A 7,597-nucleotide genomic window follows, 5' to 3' on the forward strand; every position below is an offset into this window, starting at 1 on the left:
ATTATCACCATACATTTGACACCTTTTACTGATTTTGCCCTGCTCTCACCCCCATTCCCCACCAGTAACTACCAATATTTGTCTATATCTATGAGTTTGTTTTGTTCATTTGTTACGTTTTTGTTTTATAGTCCACATGAATGAAATCTTGTGTTCTTTGTCCTTTTCCATCTGACTTATTTCACTTATCATCATACCCTCAAGATCCATCCATGCTGTCATAAATGGCAATGTTTTATCTTTTTATGGCTTAGTAGTATTCCATTGTACATATATACCACATTCTTATCCATTCATCTGTCGATAGACACTTAGGTTATTTCCATGTCCTGGTTACCGTAAATAATGCTGCAATGAACATAGGGGTGGGTACAATATTTTTTTGAGTGTTTTCAAAATCTTTGGAGGAAGAGGAATTACTGGATCATAGGGTAGTTCTACTCATTTTTTTAAGAACCTCACACTATTTGCCACAGTGGCTGTCCCAATTTATATATCACCAACCGTGTACGAGGGTTCCCTTTCCTCTACATCCACTCTAAGATTTATTTCTTGTATTTTTGATAGTATTAGCCATTCTAACACATTAGGAGACATCTCATTTTAGTTCACTAATAATTTATGAAGTTGAAGACCTTTTCATGTGCCTGTTGGCCATCTATATATCTTCCTAATTTATGAAGTTGAAGATCTTTTCATGTGCCTGTTGGCCATCTATATATCTTCCTTGGAGAAATGCCTAATCAGATCCTCTGCCCATTTTTCAATTGTTTCTTTTTGTTTTTGTGGTTGACGTGTATGACTTCTTTATATATTTTGGATATTAACCCCTTATTGGAAATATCAGTTGCAAATATCTTCTCCTATTCAGCTGGGTGCCTTTTTGTTTTGTTAATTGTTTCCTTTGCAGTGCAAAAGCTTTCAGTTTGATGTAGTCCTTTTCATGTTTTTGTTTCCCTTGCCTTTGGACTCAAATTCACAAAAACGCCACTAAGACTAATGTTCATTAAGTTTAGTGTCTATTTTTCTTCATTTTGTTTTATTTGTTTGTTTCAGGCCTTACATTCAAGTCTTTAATCCAGTTTGAGATAATTTCTGTGTATGGTGAAAGATGGTGGTTCATTCCTTTGCATGTGGTTGTCCAGTTTTCCCTGCAACTTGTTGAAGAGGCTTTCATTTTTCTTGGCTCTTTGTTGTATATTGTTGGCTCCTTTGTTGTAAATTAGTTGGCCTTGCATGTGTGGGTTTATTTCTGGATTCTGAACTCTTCCACTGGTTTTTGTATCTGTTTTTCTACCAACACCATACTGTTTTGAATATTATACCTTTGTAGTATACTTAGAAATCAGAGAGTATGACATCTCTGGCTTTGTTCTTTTTTCTAAGGATTCCTTTGGCTATAGGAGGTCGTTTGTGGTTCCATAAAAATTTTAGGATATTTTGTTCTATTTCTGTGAAAAATGCCACTGGGATTTTGATAGGGATTGCACTGAATCTGTAAATTGCTTTAGGTAATATGGGCAGTGTTAATTCTTCCAAATCATGAATATACAAAAAATACCTTTCCATTTCTTTGTGAATTCAATTTCTTTCAACAATGGCTTGTAGTTTTTAGTGTATAGGTCTTTCACCTCCTTTGTTAAGTTTAGTGCTAGGCATTTTATACTTTTTGTTGCAACTGTAAATGGGACTATTTTCTTCGTTTCTCTTTCTGATACTTCATTGTTAATACATAAAAATGCAACAGATTTTTGTATATTGATTTTGTAGCTTGCAACTTTACTGTATTCATTTACTATTTCTAATATGTATATATTTTTGTAACGTTTTTAAGGTTTTCTATATATAAAATCATGTCATCCACAAATAGTGACAGTTTTACTTTTTCCTTTGCAGTCTGGATGCCTTTTATCCTTTTATTTCTTTTCCTTGCCTAATTGTTCTGGCTAGGAATTATAGTACTATGTTGAATAAAAGTGGCAAGACTGGAAATCCTTGTCTTGTTCTGATTTTAGAGGAAAAGCTTTCAGTTTTTCACCACTGAGTATGATGTTAGCTGTAGGTTTGTCATATATATAGTCTTTATTATGCTGAGGTACTTTCCTTATATATCCACCGTAGTCCCAGTTTTTTTAAAAATCATAAACCATTGTTATTATCTTGTCAAATGCTTTTTCTGCATCTACTGAGAGGATCATATGTTTTTTTATTATCTTGTCAAATGCTTTTTCTGCATCTACTGAGAGGATCATATGTTTTTTATTATGTTATTATGGTGTACCAGGTTGATTAATTTGCAGACGTTGAACCATCCTTGCATCTCTGGAATGAATCCCACTGACACGGTATAAGAGCCTTTTAATGTATTGTATTTATAGTATTTTGTTGAGGATTTCTACATCTATGTTCATCAGAGATATGGGCCTGCAATTTACTTTTATTGTCTTGTCCTTGCTTGGTTATAGTATCAGGGTAATGCTGGCTTCCTGTAGGAGTTAGGAAGCTTCCCCTCCGCTTCAATTTTTTGAAAGCGTCTGAGAAGGGTAATAAGCATTAAATCTCTTTTGAATGTTTGGTAGAATTCACCAATGAAACCATCTGATCCCAGATTTCTGTTTTTAGCGAGGTTTTTCATTGCTGTTTCAATTTCCTTGCTAGTGATCGGTCTATTCAGATCTTCTGTTTCTTCATGATTCAGTCTAGGAAGGTTGTATGATTCTAAGAATTTATCCATTTCTTCCAGGTTGTCCAATTTGGTGGTGTATATAGCCTTTCATAGTGTTCTTTTATGACCATCTGTATTTCTGTGGTATCCGTTATAACTCCTCCCCCTTCATTTCTGATTTTATTTGACTCCTCTTTTTTCCTTAGTGAGTATAGTTAACGGGTTGTCAATTATGTTTACCTTTTCAAAGAACCTACTCTTCATTTCATCAATAGTTTTGGCTATCATTTTGTTATCTATTTCCAAAGTTTTTAAGAAATTTTTCATCTCATTACGTTCTTCAGTTCCAGAATTTCTGATTGTCTCTCTATTTTTCCTACCTCATTGAATTCTTCATGATGGCTGTTTTGAATGCTCTATCATTTACATCACAATCTTGCATGCCTTTGAGATTAGTTACTGAAGAATTAACATTTTGTGTTACCTTGGTTGTTCCTCTGCTGGGGCATTTGAAGTAGTGAACACCTTTCTTATTTGGCTATTTTGATTTTAGCAATTCAGCAGGCTCATAATTAGAGGTCTTTCGTTTTCTAGTACCGTGTTTCCCCGAAAATAAGACCTAGCTGGACAGTCAGCTCTAATGTGCCTTTTGGAGCAAAAATTAATATAAGACCCGGTCTTATGTTAGATAAGACTGATCTTTATAGTAAAATAAGACCTGGTATATTATATTTATTATATTATATTATGTTATATTATATTATATTTTATATTATATTCATATATTATACCCAGTCTTATAGTAAAATAAGACCGGGTCTCATATTAATTTTTGCTCCAAAAGATGCATGAGAGCTGACTGTCCGGCAAGGTCTTATTTTCGGGGAAACACGGTAGATGGTGCTATGGCACAAGATGTTGTCTTCTCTTACCTGTACTAACTGAGCCTCTGGGGTTGCTGGTGCTCTGCTACTATCAGAGTCTCTGCAGTGGGAGTCGTACCACTCTGCTCATGGGAGTCACAGCCAGAGTGGTGGGGCCCCCCAGCTGTGTCTGGGACAGCTGGGTCTAGAAGCACCACCACCATGGTACAGGGATGTAGCCAGCTGGGGTGGAGAAGGGTTCACGCCCACAGCTACCTGGTTCTCTATGCACCCTGGCACCACTATGCTATTGTCAGGAGGCCCGGGAAATGTCTTCACTGCCACTAGGCTTTCCAAGGTGCAAACACAGGTGCAACTAGGGATGGAGCTGGATTGTCAAGTGCCAATGCTGCGGTTGCCTCTCTTACTTTCAACTGGGCTGTGGTGTCGGGGTTGCTCTTCCACTGCTTCTGTGTTCACTGCGGCTGTGGGCTCAGTCACAGTTGCCTGGCACCTGGGGGCACTGTACCTCCCTTCCCCGCATTTTGCCTCCCCTACAAGTTCCAATACACTCAACTTCAGGTGTACTGAAATGTGCATCTCGTAGGTGTCCTAGTGTATCAAGCATAGGAACCTTTGTTGGATTACAGATGACCGAGTACTTGCAGACTGAAGGGGAGATGAAAAAAGTTTGTCTCACTCTGCCATGATATTCAAAGATTCCATTTCTTTTAAACTAAAAAAGTTAGTTATATATAAATCAACACCAACTAATTATGGCTAGTAAAAAACCATCTTATATGCCCCTTCTAACTAGTAGTATAGATTGTCATTTAAGGACAGTATCTGTATTTGTTAAAGACATGTTAAACAAATAATGTACGCATTTTCCTTTTATTACTCATTTTACTGATTTACCAGTAGCCATTAAAAATCTTTATGGCAATATAATAAACTTACTGATATTAAATTTAGTGTTTGATCTCTAGGAAGCATGTATGGACTTCTATGCTAATACAATATAAAATACCTTTGTTTCACTTAACCATTAAAGTAAAATGTATTTTATATTAATCAGTATTACTAATTTTAAAGTCAGAACTTAGTGAAAATATCATTCTCTACTTTTACTAAAAGTAGATTTCAGAAATATTGTATAAAGGATGTTTATTACAGTAAAAAAGGAATGTTAAATTCATTTCTGCAGCATACTGTAAGTATTGGTAGGGCAGTGAGGTTTTTCAGTGGCTCTGATGCTTTCTTTTTAACTCCAATTGAAAGAAGATTACAAGAGTAGACAGGTACTTTTACAGTTCTGGGAGAGAATCCTGGGTCTACAGGCACCCACAATGCACTCAGTGCTAACTCCTCAGCTCCCTCTGCTCCATGTCAGAGCTTCTTGCATGGGCCAAGCGCTACTGCAAGAGCAAGCTCCATTAGACATAAAGTATGTTCAGGAACCACATAGTTGGGGTATAGTGCCACTTTACTGAATACAAAAAAATAAACATAAAAAAATAAAAATAGAGGTTTCCAAAATAGCCAGCCTGGTAAATTTTAAGAACCAGAGAAAATATAAAAGCTAAACATTTTCCCAAAAGAGGGAGCAGGTATACTTCACTGAGAAAAACTCAGGTAATAACAACACAAGAGAACATAACACCTCATTTGCTGAAGGAAATTATAAAAAGAGTTAAGAAGGTATCTACTACTTCAAATGTAAAAGCAGCAACACATATCTACAAGGAATATGAAATATCAACTATGGCCTCACAAAAAGAAAAGTATATTCTTCATCAATCGAGCTCCAAGGTACAGAATACTGCAGTCTAACGAGTAAAGAATTCAAAATAGCTCTTCTGAAGAAACTCAAAAAGACAATTTAGTGAAATCAGACATAAAAATTATGAACGAAATTAGTTCTTTATCAAAAAGAATGAAATTATAAAAAAGAAATATAATTGTGAAAAAGAGCCAACCAAATTCTGAAGCTGAAAATTTAACGAATGAGATTATGAATGCAACAGACATAAAAAAGAATGAAATCATCATCCATTTGCAACAAAATAGATGGAGAGTATTATGCTAAGTGAATAAGTCAGACTCAAAAAGACAAATACCATGTGATCTCACTTATACATACAATTTAAAGAACAGAATAAAATAACAAAACAGAAATGGACTGATAGACACAGAGAACAAATTGATCGTTGCTAAAGGGAAGGGGGGTTGGAGGGATGGTGAGAAAAGTGAAGGGACTAGGCAGCACAAATTGTAGTTACAAAATAGTCACGGGGATGTGAAATACAATATTGGAATTATAGTCAACAATACTGTAAAAACTACATGTAGTGCTAGGTGGGTACTAGATTTGTCAGGGGGATCACTTCATAAATTATATAAATGCCTATCCCCCAACCACTACGGTGTATACCTGAAACTAATAAAATATTGAATGTCAACTATAATTAAAAAAAATAAACAGTAACGGATATAAGTACAGAATGGGGAATATAGTCAATGGTATTGTAGTAGCTATGTATGGTGTGAGATTGTAGTAGATATGTATGGTGTGAGATGGGTAAGTATGGTGTGAGATGGGTAAGTAGACTTTTGGGGTTATCTTTTCTTGAGTTGTGTAAATGTCTAATCACTATGTTGTGTTGTACACCTGAAACAAATAACAATTAAAAAAAGGAGAAAAAAATGCAATAGAGGGCAGACCACATGGAAAAAGTAATAATTAACTTGGAGAATAAGAATTTTGAAATAACAGAAAAGGGAACACAGATTTAAAAACAGCAAAGAAAGCTACGTCAGCTATGGTTATTCATAAAAATGACATTATAAGAATGATCAAGATTCCTGAAGAAAAGAGGGTGAAGGGGACAGAGAGACTGTCTAAAGAAATAATGGCTAAGAACTTCCTAAACCTGAGGAATGACATGCACATACAAGTCTACAGAGCTAATAGATCATCCTATTATCTCAATCAAATAAGACCTTCTCCAAGATATAACTGTCACAAATCAGTGATAAAGACTCTTAGAGCCAGCACAGTTTAAAAAAGAAAGAAAAAATAATTAACCTACACAGCAATCCCCATTAGGCTATCAGCAATTTCTCAGCAGAAACTCTACAGGCCAGGGAGGAGAGTGGAATGACATCTTCAAAGTGCTGGAAAATCAAAAATGATCATCCAAGAATATTTTATCCAACATACTTATCCTTTAGTAAAGGAAGAGAAGTAAAGGCTTTTTCAGACAAAATTTAAAGTAGTTCACCACCACTAGACCGGTCTTGCAAGAAATGCTTATAGGAAATGAAAATAGGCTAATCAGGCACATGAAAACAGAAAAGTACACAAAACACAGATAATGGTGAAAAACAGAAAACTTAACTGTATTAAGATGGTGCATTAACTACTCATCTATGATATAAAGTTTAAAGGAAAAAGAGTAGAAAAAATATCTATAGCTACTATAAATTAATGATACACAACGAAAATGCATACTGTGATATCAATAATATACAAGGGAAGGACAAAAGGGTACAGGATTTACAGGAGATCAAAGATAAGTTGTTATTAGCCTAAAATGGATTGTTTATCTAAAAAATGTTTTATATAAACCCCATGGTAACCACAATGCAAAAACCTAGAATGGGCTGGGGGAGGAACAGACCACAAGGAAAAATAACCAATTACAAACTAGGTAGAAACAGAAAAAAGTAGCACACTAAATCCTTACACATTAATAATTACTCTAAATGGGTTCACTAATCAAAAGACAGAGTGGCTGAAAGCATAAAAAACAAGACCTCACTACCGTGTTTCCCTGAAAAAAAGACCAAGCCAGACAATCACCTCCAAGTGTCTTTTGGAGCAAAAATTAGTATAAGACCTGGTCTACAGTCATAAAAATGGTGGCATGAGGTGAGCCTCTGGAAATCTTCCCTGGAATTTACAACAAGTTGAACAACTATAACTACACAAAGAACTCCGTGCATAACAGACAGGCAAGACTCAGAGGCTCACTACTGAATTCACCTAAACGTGGGCAAATTGCAT

Source organism: Rhinolophus hipposideros (genome assembly GCF_964194185.1).
Source record: "Rhinolophus hipposideros genome assembly, chromosome: 3".
NCBI lineage: Eukaryota > Metazoa > Chordata > Mammalia > Chiroptera > Rhinolophidae > Rhinolophus > Rhinolophus hipposideros.